This window comes from Protopterus annectens, chromosome 17.part0, assembly GCF_019279795.1.
Source record: "Protopterus annectens isolate FY-2018-M chromosome 17.part0, PAN1.0, whole genome shotgun sequence".
Classification (NCBI taxonomy): Eukaryota; Metazoa; Chordata; order Ceratodontiformes; family Protopteridae; genus Protopterus; species Protopterus annectens.
In genome coordinates, this window is record NC_056751.1 from 90,072,250 (window position 1) to 90,094,259 (window position 22,010).

Consider the following 22,010-nt stretch of genomic DNA (forward strand, 5'->3'; position numbering starts at 1 on the left):
TTTTATTTTTCTTTCCTTTTCTCTTCTGTCTTTCACTTGTTTTTTTCCTTTTTCTCTTCTACTTGCCTATCTGCTTTATAAATGGTTGTTAGATTTCCTTATACATATCCAAATAGAAGATACATTGTTGACATATATAGCATTTATCTTACTTTAATATTATTAGTTTACAATAGTTACGATAAGTAGTTACATTTAGGAAAATAGATCTTGTCAATAGACTTTAAATATAACCTTTAAAGTTTCCTTATACATATAACACACTTAGAATGAAAATGGATTTATTAGTATGGTTTCCTGTTCTACCTTTTATGGGCAGTATTTCCTATCTAGATAACAAGCTGTCTTAATAATTTGACTAAATTGCTTGATTGACTGTTTGTTAACATTTTGATGGTTTCCTGCTCTACCTTTTATGGGCAGTATTTCCTATCTAGCTAATAAGCTGACCCAATGATTTGACCTAAATTGCTTGTTTGATTGTTTGTTAATATTTTGACTTTTTGTATATAAGGAATGTTTTAAGTCTTAAATTTTGTAACCTGATGAAGCGCACGATTATTGTGCGTGAAAGCGCTTGTTTTTACTCAATTAAATAAGAATTGTTTGATTTTAAGCATTGTGGTGGTTCCAGTGTTTTCCAACTGCTATCATTCAACCATGGAGATATATCAGCAAGTATCCCGTGTTGCCAATCAAGTTCCTTACATTCTAATAATTTGTCAGGATCACCTCCAAGGGTTTCATCCTTAACTTCATTAGTAACACAGAATTCAGTTTTTAAGGTAGTGCATGTTAAACTATATTTTGCTAATGCATTTCAAGTTTCATGACTCCTAATTTTATAAAGGTGTTTATAAAGTCTTGTACACAACCTCTGAAGATTTTCCAGTGTAAAAATTTATACATGACATACACTATGCCAGTTATACTACAAATTCAGATTTGCAAGTATAATACCCTTTTTCCCCATATATATGTACTTTATGAAGGCTCATCTTCAATGTATGACAAACTTTAAAAAAATGACAATAACTACAGTACTTAAATAGAAAAGTGCCACTTCTAACACACATGGAATGATCTATGTATGTTTTTCAAGCAATGCTTTCAAACCAAAACTTCTTTTGTTAATAAAAACATGGAGTTTTCCTTACCATTTGAACCATTTCTTAAAATAATTTTCCAATTTTAGCAATCATTTTAATACTTTTGAATCTAAAGAGTATGTTAGTACAAAAGCATTATTTTTACATTGTCTAGAATTATTGATATTTAATTTTTCACTGTATTTTTAAAATAGGCTTGAACTTAGTATTTTGACTTTATACCCTTCTAGAACCATACTATCCACTAAGTCATTAATTCCTCATTCTATAAACATACTCCTAGGGGAATCAACTGCTTGCCTGTAGAAATCCTAACAATTTGCCCCTTAACTATGTTCCATTTAAGAGAAGAAGGGTGACAACTAGAAAAATGTAGATATGTTACTGAAACTATTCCTTTTATAAATATCAGATACAGAACAACTGGTAGTATCATTCCAACTTAACTTAATTATTTATTTATCATTTATTTATTTATTTTATTTTACATTTGTTTACCGGGAAAGTCCGAATGGACACAGATCCTTTTTCAGCGAAGGCCCGGAGAGGAAAGCTCCAGATACAAGGATATTGTTAACATATACTGGCATACATAAAGTACCAGATAAAGACATTTCGGCAGTTTAACAAACATACAGGTTACCGTTTAGGTTGGAGAAAGTACAGAAGATTGAAGACATACATTATAGATCATAATGATGAAGTTGCAGTTGAAATGATCGAGAGGGTTATACACATACAGATGTAGTTGCTACAAATGCGATTGAAATGATAAAAGAGTTATACTATTAATAGATAAAGTTACTACTTGCTGTTATATAGGATAAAAATAGTAGTGGATTGTTTTGGAAATCAGGAGGGCCTAACCAGGGGAGTAACAAGAGCAAAGTCAGGTGTCCAATAGGTGTGATTTGAGAAATTTTTGAATTGTGAGGTAGAGCTGGTAGAAGCTATTGGTGTTAGCAGTTTATTCTATATTTTAGGAATATAGCTGGAGAAGCGAGATTTCCCAGCTGAGATGTTGGCTTTGGTGGTATCTAGAAGGTGTTGGTTGCTGGAGCGAAGAGATCGAGCTGTGGTGTATGGTTGAATGAGTTTTTGGAGAGAAGGGTTTTTATTGGGTTGGTGGAGAATTTTGTGGGCAAAGATTATTTGATTAAAGTGTAGAAGGTGTGGGAATTCAAGCCACTTAAGCTATGTAAAGCTCCAGAGGAAAATCTTGCTATTTTATTATAGCAAGATTCCAGTTGGTTTAGGTCCAGGTTGGTTAATACTGGGGAGGCATATAGGAGGGTTGATAGGAAATGTGTGTGGACTATGATAGCTTTTGTGTTGTTTGTAGGAAGTTGTTTATTTCTATATAGGAGACCTATTTTCTTGTGAACCTTTTTGATGGTATCGGCTATGTGAATATTGAATTTTAAGTTGTCAATTTCAACCCCAAGCAGTTTAGTGTGAGTGCTTGGGATGATCATAGTTTTGTTCCTGGAGAAGAAATTAAAGGACTGGGAAGATGAGGGGAATTTAGTTGGACAAAAAAAAAAAGCTCAGTTTTGTTGGGATTTAGAATCAGCTAGGAGTTAGTGAGCCTGGTTTCTACTGACAGAAAGAAATCTTGGGTTTTGGTATGGAAGTCTTCAATTGTGGGGGCAGCACATATTAGGATGGAGTCATCAGCATATTGTACTAAGAGGCTTGTGGTGCATAGGTCCTGAGGTGGTTAGTGAAAAGAGAGAATAGCAGTGGTCCAAGGATTGAGCCTTGCTTGAACCCCTAAGGAGACTGGCAGAATAAGGAAGAGTTGGTGTTGCCAATGGATGGCTTGCAGTCATCCTATTAGGTAGCTTTCAAACCATGTGATAGCGGAACTGCTGAGCTTTAGAGTGGAGAGAATATTGATGAGTTTATTGTGATTGACCATGTCGAAGACCTTGGATCAGTCTAAAAATATGGCTGATACAAATTCTTCATTGTTTCTATGATGGTTGACTGTGTTAGTAAAGGATAGTACTGCTGTGGTGGTGCTGTGGAAGGGACGGAAGCCATGTTGGGTGTTTGATAGGAGTCTGTGTGTGAGAAGATAGTCCATTAGTTGAGTGTGCACAACTTTTTCTAGTATTTTGGAAAAAGGAGACAGAATGACAACTGGGCAATAATTAGTGAGTTCTCTGAAATTCCCTTCCTTATGCAGTGGTAGAATGTGGGAGGCCTTCCATGTTATGGGTACCTGGCTTTCAGATATTGAATGGTTTATGAGTATGGCTACTAGGTAGACTATTACTTCATCTACACTTTGTAGAAATTCTGCTGGAAGGTTGTCAGTGGCTAGGGCTGTTGGTTTAAGTTTCTGAAGTAGTTTTTTATAGTTATAACAGATATTTGGGTGGTTTAGTATTAGATTTTCAAAGCGAACTCCGTCGACTGTAGTGTTGTCGAACACAGAAGTTCGAAAACGGTAATATCAAACACCAAAAGCCAACATAGGAATGGGTTTTAACATGGGTCGAGATAGGGGAGGGGTTTGTAGTTCGGCAATAACACTGAACACCTATCTCGACCCATGTTAAAACCATTCCTAGGTTGGCTTTTGGTGTTCGATATTACCATTTTCGAATTTCCGTGTTCGACAACAATACAGCCGACGGTGTTCACTTCGAAAATCTAATAGTAAACCACTTGGGTGTAAGTTGAAGTGGGCTGTAGAATCTTGGGAGTTGCTGCTGTTTTGTGGAGAAAGAGGGAAAGGGTTACTGACAAAGCTTTGAGAGTTTGCTTGGGGTTGGACAGTTTCTGTGAAGAATTTATTAAACTGGGTTGCAATATTATCAGAATTGTTGGTTGTTGTTGAGACAGGGATGGTGAATTTTCTCACCTTATGTCTACTCTTCTGTATGCATCCCCTCTTCTCTCTAATGTTAACAAGACTGTCATGAACAAACTCTCAATCGGTTATAACCAAATTGCCAGGTTTGCTACAGGGCTGCCTTTTAGGACACATCACTGCATCAATCTAATCCGGCTTGGATGGCTTGAATTACCCAGTCTAATACTATATAACCAATTGGTTGTGGCCCATAAAATCATATATAACCCTAGCAATACCCCTGCACTTAAAGATCTTGTCACCCACTATAATAATCCTAGACCGCTGCGCTCCTCCAACAGACTCCTTATTCAGATATGTAAAACTAATAACTCAGCTGGTGACTCACTCTTCATAAATTCTGTACGTAGATCATGGAACTCTCTAATAGCTGATATTACCTTACTCTCTTCACTTGCTCAGTGCAAAACTAGGCTCAAACACCACCTGGGAACAAACTGGCTTTGTCACTGTATCAAGCCTGGTTAACCTGTCTCTGGAATGTGTAAATCTGCTAGGTAGCCTACTATGTAATTTTATCCGATTCTCTCGCTGAATAACATTACCTGACAATTTTTTATAATGTTTGCTCTTCTAATCACTGAAAATATTCTATATGTAATTTGTATTGTCTGCCCATCTAATCTCTGTAAATAATATATTTATTTGTTATTTGCAATATGTGACATGTTATGATGATTTGTTATTCCATGGAGCTTTTCTCCCCTGGCCTCCACTGAAAATGGACATGCATCCAGTCAGACTATCCTGGTCAACAAATGTAAAATAAATAAAATAAATAAAATTGTTTACTGCATCTTTAAGAGGTTACTGTGTGAGAGATTCCAAGTTACAACTATTTAGAGCAGTGATAAAGCTATTTAAGTTGAATTTTTTTGTTTCTGATTAAGTGGAAGGTGGGCTGGATGACTTGGTGAGTCCAGGTCCTAAGAATAAAGGTTGGCTGATGGTCATTTAGACTGTCTGGTAGACAACCTGATTGAGATGCCTGAGATGGGTTGCTATCCAAAATCGAGTCAAGAATTGACGGTCTTTTGGAATATCTATCAGTCCTTGTAGGGGAGGTATGAGTTGAGTAAACCCATGGAGGTTTATATTGTAAGATGGACTTTCTGAGGAGCAGTTAATTCGGTATTGAAGTCTCCCATCAGAACTGTTTTTTGTGGGAGTAAGTTGGAGACTCATAGTAGTATATTTTCCAGGGTGGGGATGTTGTCTCCTGGTGGGATAGAACCACCAATAATATTAATATATTTTGGGGGATTATTTTTTAATTTGGCAAAGATAAGTTCTGTGTTGTCAAATTCAGGAATATTTATGTCTAAGTAGTCTAGAATTATGTGATTTTTTAAAAATAAGATAGCTAATCCTCCTCCCTTTCTAGATTTCCTGTCTTTTACTAGAATATTGTAACCAGGGGTTATTTCATTGTTAATACTGGGTTTTACCCAAGTTTCGATTATTACTAGTATAGCTGGAGAGTATAAAGAGAGTAGGGCATGCAGGTCATGAACTTTATTAGTAATGCTTCTGTCATTCATGTTATGGAGGAGTAACGGGGTCTTGTTTTTCTGTGGGATTCCTGGGGTGTTTGTAATTGAGCTATTAACTATGGTGGGTGTTTCAGTGGGTCCAGGATTAAGGTCTGTGTCTCCAGATTGGCCTAGCTGGTTACGTAAGTGTAAGTAGTGTTTAACAAGTTTATCTAGTAGTTTTTCTAACTTTTGAGAGGTATGGGAAGTGTTTCTTAGGGGATAGACTTTGTAAAGGTGAATGTCTGTGTATGGTAGAGAAAAGGGATAGGGCTGTAGTATAGTTGATTGATATGTTTGGGTATGTAGGTGGTGGGGTCTGGCATGGAGGAGGAATATTGTATTGCAGTAGAGTATGGTATGAACTGAGGAAGTATAAGAATAGTAGCATAGAACTAGTGATGGTTTGGAGGAATGTTATATGTGAGTTTTTTTTTAAGGTGAACCATTTTATTTGGATAGTTTGAAGTAATTATATAGAATGAGTTTGATTTTTGGGTGCGGGTGACTAAAATGTATGTGTAGAGGTTAGTGAGTGTGTTAGGTGGTACAATAAATGTGTAGAGGTTTGTTTGTGTGTAAGGTGATATAATTTGCAGTAGAAGGTGGAGATATTCTGTTTAAAGTAGTGATGTTGTTTTGTAGGGTGAATTAGTGCCTGTTTGGCTGATAATGCTAATTGGTAGGGGCCTGGGGTATAATTGGTTAAGTGGGTGGGGTCTATAGGTATAAATGTAATTGAAGAAGGGGTGGCTGGGAATGGGGGTAGGGTAGTGGAGTGGAGTGAGCCTGAAGGGTGAATGGAGTGGGCAGGTCATGGCCCCTAAGCAGTTCTGGAAGAAGAAAAATAATCAGTAAGGTAACCTGCGATAGATATAGTAATGAAAGAAAGGTAGAGGAGAGAGGATGTAAGGGATAAGTTGTACTTTTTTAGTGAAAAGGGAGGTGTAAGTTGGGATTACTGTTAAGAAGAAGAACCAATTTTAGAAAGAGAAAATGAAGGCTTAATTTGTAGTTTTCTTTTTTGTAAGAGAAAATAGTTGTTGTATTTTAGGGAAAAGGAAGGGTTAAGCTGGAGTCACTGTTTAGAAGAAATAACTTATTTTACAGAGAGAAGGAAGGGTTAAGATATAGCTCTTTGAGAGAAAAAAAGTTGTCATAGGAGAGAGGAAACAAGTATCTGGATATAGAGAGAAAGAGACAATAAGAAAGTTTATGACTGAGATAGTCATCAGGATTAGAAAGGTAAGATGGAAGAAGTAAAAGGGTAGTACTTTAAGGACACTATGTTAGATTTCAACAAAAGGCTTTCTATTATGGTTCCCTACGTAAGGTAACAGAGAGATGTTCCTGCTAAATGACAGGAGGGATTGAGAATTAAGAGGAATGGAGGGTGATATTGGGTTGAGAGATCCTGGGGAAGTGAGGGGTGATGTACAGTAAAGCTATGTCATTGGAGACCGAGGGACAGAGACTAAAGTTACAGACTAAAATTAGTAGGACTGACTAGTTATCAAATACATTCACTATTTATGGCCAGATTCCTGGGTAGATGGTTCAGGCTTCCACCAACAGAGATGGCTATTCCCTGTGGTCAGCTTTGCCTTGGGACACCTTGGTACGACCGCAAGTGAAGGAGAGGTCAGATATGGGAGTGTCTCCTAATAGGAGTGGAAGAGAGAATGTGATGAGCATTGTCAAACTGTTAGAATTTAGCTGCAGACAAAAAATATAGTGAGAGGTTAAGTATCTTAGCAGACAGATTAGGTAGTTACATTTTGTACCAGACAATTATAGTAACAATATACAAGTCATACCAGTAAATACTTAGGAGACTGGGGGTAGCTCTTTCTGACATAGAATTTGTACAGCAGAAGGGTTAGTAGCTGACAAGGAACCCAGTCTAATGCATTTGGGGTAATTTGCACTGCTAGTGCTGTCCAGAAGAGTGGTTTCAATATGCCGTAGCAGTAACTCATTGAAGAATTTAGATTACAGCAGTAGACATGCATTCTCAGGCAAGGATATTAACAGCAACTGAACTTTACAATTATCAACTTATCACTGCATGTCACTCATAAACCATTCATTTTTAGTAGCCAAGTTGCAAAAAAAATATATATATATATATAGAATTACTTATAATCCAAGCACAGCTAGGGCGACATATTAGACATGTCCTATAGTTAAGCAGCCTAAGAGATAATGCTGCAGTGTAATGATGTGCACTGTTTTAGTACTTTAGATATGGGTAGAGAAAATAAGAAGTTTTAAATGTTAATATGGTATTTATTTATTGAGTTACTTTAATAGTGTTTTATTGATAGCATTCTGTCACATGGTTGGTTTTGAATGTTTAAATTCAACTAGTCTAGTTTATGCTAAACATTGTAATGAAGTCTTGTCTTAAGTCAAGATGAAAGTGCTAAACAGTATGAAAGCTGTCCAATTTTTGCACACACACACACACACACACACACACACACACACATATATATATATATATATATATATACATATATATATATATATATATATATATATATATATATATATATATATATACATATATATATATATATATAGAGAGAGAGAGAGATGGGTTTTACTATGAAACATTGACTTCCTGAAAGCTTATACTTCAACAGAAAAAAAATGAAAACTAAAATGGTGAACAACTTCTTTTTTCTTGTTTTTTGTAGGGGGTAAGCCCCCATACCCCCAAACTTATAGATATCAACTCTGAGGTAGCACCAACTCTAAGAAAGGAAAAATCTACCTAAAAACTGAATCATTGCCAATGCTAATCAGACTGGCAATGATTTCCTTTTGAGAAAAGCAATAATCTTCATGCCATTCATATTTTGTTTTTGCTAGCTACAGAAGCTCAAGGATTTTCTCATTGAGATTGTGTAGGGAAGCTATATATATATGCATAAATGTATGTGTGTCTGTGTATATCCCTCATTGTAACGTGATACTTTTAACATCATTATTGTCATCCCTACTTTTGCCAAAAGTCTCTTCCAGCAGAATAATTTCTAAAATGTTATCATCAGTGTTATGAGGAAGTCTGAAATGTTCAGATGGAGTGTTTTATTATTTTTAATAACATCTGTGCTCATATAATCCTATGTTTAAGGTCCTACTAGTTTTCCCCACATATGCCAAGGCAGAATGACATTTAAGTCCATGCACTACATTTTTTTGAATAAAAAATATTTTTCTCTTTTCTTTCAAATGCAATCCCATTGATTTTATGAAAAGTAATTGTGCAAATATTGTGCATTGAACAAGAGTGCTTGTAAGCACCCTTGTGATTCATTTGTAATGATTTTAATGTTTCCCCAGGTCAAACAAACTAATTCAGAACTAATAGTCAGAAATGTTTCTGTCTCTACTGTATGAAAACATTAAGAACCTTTATATACAACAAGGTATTTGTTCATCATTAAATAAAAAATGCCACAACTATTTTGCTATACTGACACACTTGTTATGTAGGGTACCATACTGTGTAACAACAAACATCTGGTCATCATTATTCTTTGTTTTGTTAACATTACAGATATCCATACCTCACTGCTTTCTTGTGTATAAGTACTTGTTTTTATTTATTTTGCTATAAGCCTTCTTAACTAAACTTCAGCTATGCCATAATCTGAACCTCCATAACAAAATGTACCATTTCATTACATTTTTTCCTTACTGTAAGTATCTTACCAAAGGGCAGCGTTGTGAGAATATCAAGGGGATTGTAATATTTGATATTACTGTCCTATACTGTAATTAGCTGGAAACACTGTATACAATTAGACTAAGAAGCGAAATCTTAATTACCCAAGCTTGTGCTGAATAGGTGTCAGTCTCTGCCCTATGGACCAAGTCTTGTGCATTCAGAATGAATTCTCCAAACACTGTAGGTCATTTAATAAGGCTTTATTAGATGTTCACAATATCTGAATACTGTCTCCATTAACAGTACTGATAAACAGTTCTGCACATTATTCTGATTGTCATGAACAACATAAACTAACATAGTCTCTAGATGACCTGTTTTCTACTCAGGCTTGAGTGTTTGTCATCTTCTCTGAAGTAACAGGTTGAACAAACTTACTAACCTTAACTGCCCTGCTATTCTGAACACAGCATATTATATTGCTTTAGTCTAGTACATTTTCTTATTTACTTTTCTTTAACCTAGGTCTCAGGCTTTTTCTGTGCTTCATTAAGGAACATTCTGTCTGCACACTTTATGCTCATCTTTTCTCTTTAATAAACAGTCTGCCATGCTTGTTCAACAAGGCTATTTTCCTTTCTGCTTAACTGTCTTTTATGCATAAATGAAGCACAGTTTATTTTACCCTTTAGCCTGTCTAATATCTAGTAGCTATTTTAAAATGGAAATCCCTAATCTAACAGGGATGAAAACTTTTCCATGGACAACATTTAAAGTGGAACTTGGTTTCCTGTAAATGTACAACCCTATTCTCTTTCCTGATTTCCCTTCCATTTTTATACATAAAAAAATCTTTGATTTCTGAATCTTTTAAATGGCCTTCATTCAGAACCCATTTTTGTTTATCCAAGTAATGACATTTTCAGATAAATAGGTACACCTTTGCACAAAAAAGGAAGCAATCCATAATCTTAAAAACTGTTTAGCATCCTCGCCAAAAAACTCATGGTCATAAATATAACCTCTTTCAAAATGTACCATGAACATATTTGCACAAATACATGCACATCTATTGCAGTACCAGAAATCTGTTGAAATATTTCATTACAAAAAAGCAGTTATTCTGTTCTATCACATAGCCAGAACTAAGTCTCCTACCAAGGAGGATGCTTTGTATGCCAGACACAGGTCACCTCTTAGCAGTCTGTAGGATACCGAGTATAGTGACAGAGCCCTGAGTTAGTCCACAAAGGACATGCTTAGGCCTTGAATCCTTTTAGTAAGGGATCTCAGTAGGCATTCCAGTTGTTGCATGTATCTGGACAGATTATATTCAATGACTGGCCTAATGAGGGCTGAGTAAAAGGGGGCAATGACATCCTTAGATTTAGACATAAACCCTTTGTTTATAAGGTGTGCAATCTAGAAGGACTTTCTTACAACAATGGACACATGTTAGTCAAAGGTTAGGTCACTGTCCACACGAGGTTTCCAAATCCCAAACAATTGGGTCAACTCTTAGGAGCATATTGTTAAAATGGTACTTCCAAGGGATAGATGACTTCCCAAAGGATACAATAATGCATTTTTGGTATTTAGTTTCAGTTCATGATTTTGACAGCAGTCTATTTATTTGGGACAAACCTTCCTGCAGGATGGCTAAGTCATTTGGGGATTCAATGACCTGCTCCTAGCTTACAATCTCCAGTAAACTTAGTCATCCAGAGCCCTTCGGTATTTGCTTTTGCTTCAGAAAAGACTAATATTCTGCTTAAATGCAGGATAAACTATATGCTTAAATATGAACAAGTACCTATTCATACCTTATACCTCCTTACTCTCCCTTCTTCACTCGTTTCCTTAATTCAATCTAGCTCTCTCCCCTGACTCTTTCTAAATGTGGCATAACCCTGTTTTCTCACTTCATATTACAATTCCCTTTACTTTCTCTATAAAGTGGCTAAAAGTTCTCTAAATATTAAATCATTGTCATATAAGTTGTATCTATTCCCAACCAATGTTCTCAAATTATGTCTAGATTGGTATAATTATTTAAACTGTAGATGTTTTTTGTATTATTTTCAAAGATTGTAAAATTATTGTGCTTACAATGTTTTTTTAAATACATTGGAGCTTTTCTTCCCAGGCTTCTGCTGAAAATGGACACTTACTCGGTTGGATTTTCCCAGCAATCAAATGTCAAAATAATAAATAAAATATCTGACACATGTCCTGACTGAATCATTTTTTTACTATTTTCTTTAATAAATCAGAACATATGAATCACATTTTATTACATAGTCATACAAATAATCACATATAACATGGACAACAATGCCCATATAACTTTGGCATCCAACAATCATAAGTCTTCCAGGGGGTTATACATATATCTTTTATATCTTTGATATACAGTAAAACACTGGTATGATATCAGCATGTTTAAACCTTATTTAAAAAACTTTGGATGATAGCCCATTTCCAGTAATTCCTTAAGTACTCATTTACAAGATTGACTCTTATAGACAACCTTGCATGAATTTGCATCACTTAAATCTTTCCACACATCTCTATACACTGAGACTCATTAAGAATTCCTAAATTGTTTCCTCTGTCTGCGGGATTAAAAACTAATTCTTTGTTGTTGTCAAGATTCATAAGAATCTTCTATTCTTGTTTGGTGAGGTTATATTGCATATTCTATTATCCAATTATCCTTTAAAGAAAACATCCACATTATTATTCTACCAGTCTTACAAACTTCTCAGTGTATTATTAAGATAAGAGGGGAAATGGACATTAACATACTGATAACTAACATGAATAAAAAGAACAGACAGTGCTGTTTTGTTGTTCAATGCAATTTAAAAATTCACAATTTGAGAATTATGGACCATTCTTTAAATAGGTTGTAGGCTTTATTTTTTTAAAAACATCTAAAACATTATTTAGCTGGTGTAGTTTAGTAGCAGCAACAGAAATAAATTAAAAAACATAGCTTAACACAGGCAGTTAGGTCTCATATAGATCAATTCCAGATACATTCATGAGAACATTTGTACAACTGTTTATATTACATAGTTCTTAGGAATATAAGTCAGTTTCAGATGGAAGAGAAGCAAAGGAATTTATCTGTTAAATTTTACTGTATTTTTAGTTCATATACCTTGATTGCTATAAAACCTTTTAGACTTGGTCGGGGTTGAAAATTCAAAAAGCCCTGTTTTTTGTTAGTAATACAATCTTTATTTTCCTTTTCCCTGGGATTCCATTTACTCTCTGTACTTTGATCTATTCAGTGTCTCCCTTACCCAACCTGTGAGGCTGTACTGCAGAGCCCCCCCCCCCAATAATTTTCTGCTTCTCTTCATTGTATATCTGTTGTCACCATGGAAATGCTTAATAAGCTCCATAATCAGATGTTGTTCTATCTAATTTTATTAATTTCTGTTTAACCAGATCATCTTCTGTACTTCTAATCTTATTCTATAACATCTCTCAGAATTTTTAGTTAAAACACGAATGGACATTTTGTTTTCCAGCTCATTTTGTTACTTTTACATCCTGAATAATTTTAATCAGCCTTATCTGATCTTTTTCTACCATACTGTAAAGTCATAAATAATGGCTGAGGTGCCAAGAGGTTTCCATCATTATATTAAACATTTACTTTGTGGTTCTAAATCATGTTGTTTCTCTAATACCCTGCTCTTTTACAGTGTTTTAGATACTAGAGAAATGGAGGTGCCATTACTAGTATCATCTTTCATATACAATAGAGAACTCATTTATATCCATTTGATCCATATAAACACACATGCCTAAAATGTAACATTATTTCTATTTCTCTCATGATTTAGGAGAAACCAAAGAAATGTGACAGCAATGTTTGCATAGTACACAGACTCTTTAAGCATTTAATTTCCCTAAAATATAACAGAAATATAATCAATACGCAAATATTAAATAATGTTGCACCAGGAAGCATGATTATGCACATATATTATTTCCTCCAAGTGGATATTACAAAATTAGAGACCATATTTCTGCCCATAATTATTCAGCTGGTTTTGTAGACAAACTTGTAACACAAAAAAAATGGAAAATGTGAAAATCAGATCAGGACCTACACAAACAATAAGCCCAACTCTCCGATATTCTTTTTCTTTGAAATTATGTTATATGCCTCCTTCTTGAGGTATCATTGTATAAATTGAAAACACATCTTAAATATTAAGCCACTATCATTAATGCTAATGACCCTGGTTTCCTTGACAAAATCTGTTGATTCTTGAATAAATGAAGGATGACTGTCCACTACTACTTTAAGCTTCTGTTCAATTAATGTGGCCAGGGGCTCAGCTTTCAAACCTCTGGCCACTAAACCTGGCCTCAGAGGTTAGTCAGAGCTTTTTTCATGCACTTTTGCTAATCCAGAAATACACATAACTTAGGCTTATTTACAGCAGGATATCAAGTCCGGCTGAAGAAACTCATCAATAACAAGCCCCTTTAAAGTATAATCAGTCTGCTTAAAAGCATTGTTTAAATATTCTATAGTGATAAAGTAATAATTCCTAGTCTGATAGTAAGCTGTTAATTTATATATATATATATATATATATATATATGTATGTAGGTATTGATATCCATTATGACAGATGCAGTGCTTTCGTTGTCGCCTCACAGCAAGAGATTCTCTGGTTCGATGCTTGGCTGGGGTCCCTTCTGTGCGAGAGTCTGCATACCCTCCCTGTGTTTGTGTGGGTTTCCTCCGGGTGCTTCAGTTTCCTCCCACATCACAAAATGACTGGAGTGTTTCTCTCTGAGCCTCCATTGAAAATTGGCTTTGGTCCAAGTCGGACTTTCCCAATAAAGGAATGTTAAATAAATAAATTAATTAAATAAACCACTGTCCTTATCATGTGTCATTAACTATTATTACACCAGGATTGTTTTGTAAACACAACAAAGCTTCTCATTCCATTTTAATGAAATTACAAAATATTTCATTAGAGGCTTCAAAAGGAAGATCCTGACTTCAAATTCACAGGAATTTCAAATGATGCGATTGTGAAATGTAGTGGCAGATTACAATAGCTAATTTCTTAAATAAATTATACTCCATACTGTTATTAAAATCAGGTTATGATACTCATATCATCTTTACTAACTTTAAGTTTCAGCTTTCTGGCATAGTTGCCCAGTGCTGTAATCACTTCTGTAATATTTATTTCGGGTCCCCTTAGACCTCATGTTTTAACAGCTCGGCCCCCAGTGCCTCATGTCTATGCTGGGACTACCAGCTATCCCACCCCGGACTTTTTACAGTATTGCTGGGCTGGTTGTGGATCCTTGGGGCATCCTGGGGGCTCAGCTTGTCTGTGCTTCTGTCTGGGAGGGTTTCTTTTATGCCCTACCCATTCCTTTTCTCCTACCCCCCATGCACATTGAATACATGCAAGGGCAACTGCCCTCTTTGGACCATGCCTCCTCTTAGGGAACCTATCAGTTAGCACCCTCCCACCCAGAATAGCCACTCCCATCCCCTCCCTGCCATTTCTTCAGTCACCCGAGCCACTAATCAAACCCGAGTTGGCTGGACCATAGATAGGACTTTATCTCGTTACACCACTGGAGGGGCTATCATTTTTACAACATTAACTCACTTAAATGGTATTAAAGACAGGCACTCTTTTAATGCAAATGTTTTGTAAAGATCATAACAGGATCAATTAAATATTCTAAGAGATGCATTATCAATATTTGTTATTGCATTTTGTTGAACTGCTGATGGACCTCAGCTTAGTAAAAGCATTGTCTCTTGCATTATTTGTACTGAGGTTTGCCCATACTGTACTATTGTTGCTGAACCTGAGAATGCATACTTCACCTTTTGAATGTGCTGCTCTTGTTTTGGTTAGTTCCATGTTGTGTTTTTCAGTGCTGGTTCATTTGACACGGACATAAGTTAAGTCTTTGTTTCTTCTTTGCAAGGATGATCTCTGGGGACCCGGCTGTTGATTAGCTGCTCTAAAAAAAATGGCAGCTTTCCCATTGATTTAGGATTGGACATCTTCATTACCTTGGGAATTATACTTAAATTATCAAACTGTATCAGAAGGACTTTGTTTGGTCTTTGAAATACTGTGTAAAATATCTTTCAAATTTCTTCTTATTTGTTCTCTAAAGAGTCTTCATTAACAATTTTTCCTTTTAAAGTCTGAAGTTTAGCATTCTACACATTATCCAAAGCCCTTATTTTAACTCCTTACTGAGCTAATTGAATTCAGATACTACTGTATTTATCTTAGAGCCTCTGTACTTTTCAAATAGTGTCATGTAATCCAAGCTGATGTCATTAAGAAGTTCCTACTCCTTTAATAAGTCAGGATTAATGACCTTTTCTATGGGTAACTTGGCTTCTCACAGACTTTGTGACACCTATCTAGCCACAATGCTGGTCTGACAACAATGTTGCATTGTGGCGCTCTATTTTTTAATGTTTTTCTCACATTCAACAAAACACTAACTTTAATGTTGCTTGAAATAGAATTACAGCCAGCATTATTTTTATAAAATGGCATCTATGGAAGTTTTAATACATGCCAAATGAGCTCTTCATTATTTGTTTTAATCACATTCAGTTGCAGATTGTTTCTTGTACGATGTGTACTTAAAATTTCTAGATAATCAGTCATAATACTATGTACAGTTAAAAAAAAGCATAGAATTACTGAGCTTGGGCCTAAAGAGTGGTGATAATCACTTAGAAAAGTCTAAGTAAGAAATCTATTTTGACCTGTCAAAACCATGATGTAAGATGCAGAAAAAAACTGTGAAATGTCATCAAATATCCTTGTTAATTAATACTGCTGCACTATATTCTTATCCTCTGTGAATACCCATAATCCTACTTATTAGAAGAAACAAGTCCTGATGATTAATATGGCAAGTCTAGGTGGCCTGAAAGTCTAGCAGGTGGCTGAGATATATGAACGAGAAAAAAAAGATGTAGAACTTTCTCTGTGCAGCACATTGACAAGATCCTGCCAATTCTAGAGACCAAGGACTAGATTTTCTTAAGAGAACCTAGATCTGATGTCTAAGCTCAGTACTCATATCAGAGCTACTGGATTTATGTTACCAGATGGTAATCCAAAGGTTGTAATATTATTGCAGTTTATGATATTACTATATGTTCTTAGCATCCCAGAGAGCATTCATGCCATGGAATCCTGGCATAAGTTCATAGGTTCATAGGTAGATACTAGGCTATCTGCCCTAGGGCATTTACAAGCCTAGCCAGAGTGTGTTTGGCTTTCGCCACCCTTTTAGATTAGATGACTGTGCCCCAGTATAGTAGGTCACAGAAGATAGCCCATTTAAGGTTAGTTTAAAGTGCCCCTGTCTAGCAGTGACACAAAGGAGATCCCAGGGGTAAATCTACGGTCTCTCATCCAATTGTCAAGATTCTTCTTGAAGAGGGTCATTGAGGGGCTCTGCCTAACATGGATTGGGATTTTGTTTCAGAGTGAGGGGAGCCTCTGGGATATGAATCTGTCTCTCCAGCATGTCCTATTTATTTCTGTGCTGAGGTTTAAGTCACTGGAGCGTGTAGCTCTAAGGGATTTGAATTTCCTGAGGTGGAGCATGTCCATTAATTCTGGGTTGGATATGGCTTTATACATCAGGCACAGATCGCCTCTGAGTAGGCGGTAAGCAACTGAGTAGAGCTGGAGTTTCTTTAGTCTAACTGTATAGGGCATCTGCTTGAGTCCCTTAATCCTCTTGGTGAGGTACTTTTGGGGTCTTTCTAGTTGTTGCAGGTGTTGGGTAAGGTACATCCCAAATGGGGCATTGTATTCAATTATGGGCCTGATGAGTGATGAGTAGAGGGGCACAATGACCTCTGTTGATCTAGATGTGAACCCTTTCATGATAAGGTGGGCTATATAGAAGGTCCTTCTAACCACTTTGGCAATGTGATTGTTAAAGGAAAGATTACTATTTATTTGGGTCCCCAGATCCCTAATTACTTCTTCCGTATTTAATGGATTACCACCGATGTGGTAATTTGTGGGCACTTTGTTTTTCCCAAAGGGGATGACTATGCACTTTTTGGCATTTAGCTTCAGGCCATGGCTCTGGCACCAGTTATCCGTCTCTGTGAGACCATTTTGGAGGATGCTTGTGTCAGTCGGCGAGTCGATTATGGCCCCCAGTTTGCAGTCATCTGTGAACTTGGTCAGCCAAAGTCCTCCTGTGTTAGCCTGTACCTCACAGAAATATATACCGAACAAGAGAGGTCCCAGGACTGAGCCTTGTGGGACGCCACTTGTAACTGGTTTAGAGTCTGACATGGCACCTGCAATTCTGACCATGTGAGTTCTATCCCTAAGCCAGTTTGCAACCCATCTTGTGACATAGGGGTTGATATTTAAGCTGGTGAGCTCGTTTATGATGCCCGAGTGGGGTATTGTGTCGAAGGCTTTTGCGAGGTCAAGGTAGCTGTGTGGACTACCTTCCCTTCATCTATGGCCTTGGTGACTGTTTCAAAGAAGTCGACCAGGTTCAAGAGGCAAGATCTGCCCTTAACAAAGCCGAATTGGGTAGGATCCAGTGTTTGGAGGTTCCCAATGTCTTTGTTTATGAGTTCCATGATGATATGCTCCATAGCTTTGCAGACCAGACTAGTCAGGCTTATAGGGGGGTATTTACCGGGGTCCATTATGGCACCACCTTTATGGAGTGGGACCACTGTTGCTGTATGCCATTCTTTGGGTACATATCCTGTTGTAAGGCTGAGACTGAACAGTGATTTTAAGTGAGGGTTCAGTTCTTCTTGGAGCTCGTGTAAAACACAGCCCAGGACACCGTCCAGTCCCATAGATGCTGTGTTTTTTGCTTTGGAGAGGGCAGCTCTCACCTGTGCATCTATGATGTCAGGGGGGCTACACTTTGTTGGGATAGTCATTTGCACGTTTGGGGGGGGGAAGGGGGGAGAAGTTTTCACTGAACCTGTCTGCCAGGATGTTGGCAATGTCTGTGGGTTGTGTATTTTTTGTCATTTTGCACTAACTCAGAGCATATCTGGGAGTTTCCATCCAAGTTCCTGACATAACTAAAGAAGGCCTTATGATTATCTTTAGCGTCTTGTGCAATTTTTCTTTCGAAGCTAGCCTTGGATGCTTTTATGAGGGATCGTAGTTTCTTGTTAGTACTGATCAGAGTTGCCTTCCCTTTTTGGGATTTTGCTCTATCCTGTAGTAACTTCCTCCTTCTGTTGTATAACCTATTTATGGCTGGGGTCCACCAGACAGGTCTCCTGCCTTTGGAGGAGTGTGTCTTAGTTTTGTTTGGGATAGCACAATCTATGCATTCCTGTAAGTATCCATAGAATGAATTTGTAAGGGATTCTGCAGTTTGGGTCGTAATTTCCACTGGCCCGGGGGCTTTGTAGGATTCCATCTCAATTCTGAGAAGTGTGAAGTTTGCTTTCGAGAAGTTTTTGACCATGGTTTCCTTTGCTGGGGGTGTGGATGGGATATGGACATCCATAGTGATTAATTTATGGTCAGATTTTACTAAAGAAGGGTATACCTCAGGTATAGAACATAGAGTACCTATGTTGGTGATAATCAGGTCCAATATGTTTTCCCCTCTTGTGGGAGTGGTGACCAGTTGTTCCATAGCATTTGAGTTTATAAATTCTAGGAACCGTTGGGCGAGGGTGTTGGGGCTTGAGTAGTCTTCCCAGTCTATGTTTGGGTAGTTGAAGTCACCCAATATAATGGTATTTGGAAAGACCTTCATATTCTCCAGTGTCTTCTGGAAAGCTGAGTGGGGTTCTTGAGTTTGGGAGGGTGGTCTGTAGCAGGCTACAAACTGGAAGGCAGTTTTGCCCACTGTTAGTTGCACATGGATGGTCTCAGATTCTTCTTGCAGTGCCACTAACCTGGAGGTATGGGTATCTTTGATGAATATGGATACTCCCCCTCCTCTTGTGGTTTGGTCTGAGTTTTGTGGCCGAAAAGCGTGGTATGAGGTATAACCTGGTAGTGCTGGGGTGCTCTCGGGAGCCTTGAACCAGGTGTCTGTTACTGCACAGATATCGATATTCTCCATACTGAGGAGAGCCTCAAGTGCATGCATCTTGAGGTTTAGACTTCTGGCATTGAGCAGCATTACCCTTAGTTTCTTTTTCCTTGTGTTGTCTAAGGAGGTGGGTTTGTCTTTTGAGCCTTGCTTAAAAAAGGCACTATGGGAGTGGCAAGAGCCTTTGCCAGTATTCGAAAACCCAGGGGTGACAGGTGCAAGCCGTCCCTAGTGAAGCAACGTGGCTTGTCGAGCATGTCATCCCAGGCTGACAGATACTGGATCCCCTTTGAGTGACACCAATACTTTAGCCAATTGTTGAAATTGATCATTTTGTCTTTATACTGTGGTATCATTCTTGGTGAGGGTAAGATGCTACTCAAGGTCAGGGTCATACCAGCCTGGGCTACATGATCAGAGAGCTCCTCTATGTCTCTTTTCATGTAATCCTGGGAAGTACATCTCACGTCATTCACACCAGCATGGACAATTAGGTAGGAAGAACCTGCCTCAGCCTTATGTCTGTACATGCTGTAAGTAAATCATCCAGAGGCAGCCTATTAAATACCTCTAATATCCGGGTTCTCCTCAAGACAGTGCCAGTGGTTATTTCAGACATGCCATTCATTCTACTGACCATTGTAGTTATAAGTTCATAGGTTCATAGGTGTTTACTAGGCTAACAACCACAAGGGCCTTTTTAAGCCTAGCCATGCATCCCAAATCTTTGACAAGTTTTGATACACTTGATAAGTGTAAGCATGGGCCTGGGAGATGAACCATTTACAGGTGGCCTGTGTCCATCAGAGACACAGGTACCAAACCAGGGATTAATTTCCGGTTTCCCATCCAAATGTCAAAGTTGCACTTGAATTGGGTTAGGGAGGAACTCTGCTTCACAAGGATGGGGAGCCTGTTCCATAGATGTGGTAGTCTCTGGGATACATACCTATCTCTCCAGCAGGTTCTATTTATATCACAGGCAAGATTTCAGTCTTTAGAATGGGTTATTTTGTTTTGTGGATATGCAGGAGGTCCATCACAGTGGGGTCTGACAATGCCCTGTATGCCAGGCATAGATCTCCCCTCAAAAGCCTGTAGGAGACAGAATACAGGGATAGGGCCTTAAGGCGGTCTGCATAGAGCATTTTACTTATGTCCTGTATTCTTTTAGTGCGAAACCTCTGTGGACATTCCAATTGCCTTATATGCCTGGTTAGATACATACCAAAAGGGCACTGTACTCAATGATAGCTCTGATGAATGGCGAATACAATGGAACAATGACTTCCTTGGACTTATATGCCATGCCTTTGTTTATAAGTTGTGCAGCATAGAATGATTTCCTCACCACTGTAGACAAGTGATGGTCAAAGGCTACACTACTATCTATATGTGTCCATAAGTCCCTGACTACTGGGTCAACTCTAGGGGGTGTGTTGTCAATATGATAGCTCTATTTTCCCACCAGTATGATTTACAAGACTATGGAACATATTGCAGCAGAACTAATAAATAACAATATACGTATTGCATTTTCCTCATACCCAAATAATGTCTGCTCAACCTGGTTGAATTTTTTGAAAGGGTTACCAGGGCCACAGGTAAGGGCATATAGTCCATGCTGCCTACCTGGACCTTGCCAAGGTCTTTGGCACTGTCCCATTTGCTGGGATTATTGATAAACTTGTAATACAATGCTGGATAGGTAACTGGCTATCTGACAGAACCTATACCATTAAGATTGAGAGTGTTTGCTCCAGACAGAAAAGCATCAGCAATGCTGTCTTACAGTGGGCTCTCCTCTTTCATATAGACTTCTCTATGTAAAACCTAATATCAGTGGATTGTGGCCAACCAAGTTTGCTGCTAATTGTAAAGTGGTGGCATTTTTCAAATCCCAGTCTGATATTCAGATTGTCCAGCAAGAACTAGCTTGGTATGTTAGTCACAGGCTTAACGTCAGTACCAAGAACTGCAGCATAGTTTCCTTTGGTAAATATAACACTACTTACACTTATATACAGAGAGCAGTCCACTTAAATTTGACACAGTCATGGGGAACATGTGCACCTTTCTTTATAGGAGACTCTCCTTTGGCAACCATTTGTCTGTGACACAGAAAAGAGAAGGTGCTATCTATCAGGTAATGTTATGTAGGGAAGAAATGATGAAAAACTACATGGTCAGATTGATCTTCATTTCCCTTTCAAGTTATGTACAGTATTATTTTAGAGAAAGGAAACTGCAACTTCTTTAGTCGTCTTTTGCAGCATAATAAATGAGCTCTGGCCAGGGTATTCTGGTAAGGGGTGGGGGTGAGGAGAGAGTAAACCTGATGTAGGAATTTAGATTCTTTTCTTGTTTGTTATTTTTGTATATCTTAATGTAAAGCAGTTCCTTTTTAAAGCTGTCATATATCATGCCTGTTTATTCCTCTTAACAACAACAGTTATGAGATACAGTTCTTTGGGTTCAGAAGGCATTTGGCTCTGCAGAGGTACCTTGTTATCTTTTATGCCCATGTCTCTGGACTGCTTCTTTATGCTTACCTGAAACCACCTCAGCACCTAGCAGTAGTAACTGTGCCATTGTATGTACACATTCACTTTTAAGGGGATAGCATTTTGCCCAACACAAAGATGTAGACTATCCTAATTCCAAACAAATATATGAAAATAAAAAGGATAACTCCGTCTAGAGTAATG

The 22,010-nt window shown here is 37.5% G+C and overlaps 1 protein-coding gene across 1 annotated transcript in view; it reads left to right on the top strand.

Moving 5' to 3' along the window:
- Positions 1-22,010, top strand: part of FRMPD1 (FERM and PDZ domain containing 1) — a 998,362-nt gene that overhangs the window by 350,918 nt on the left and 625,434 nt on the right. The window lies entirely within an intron of this gene.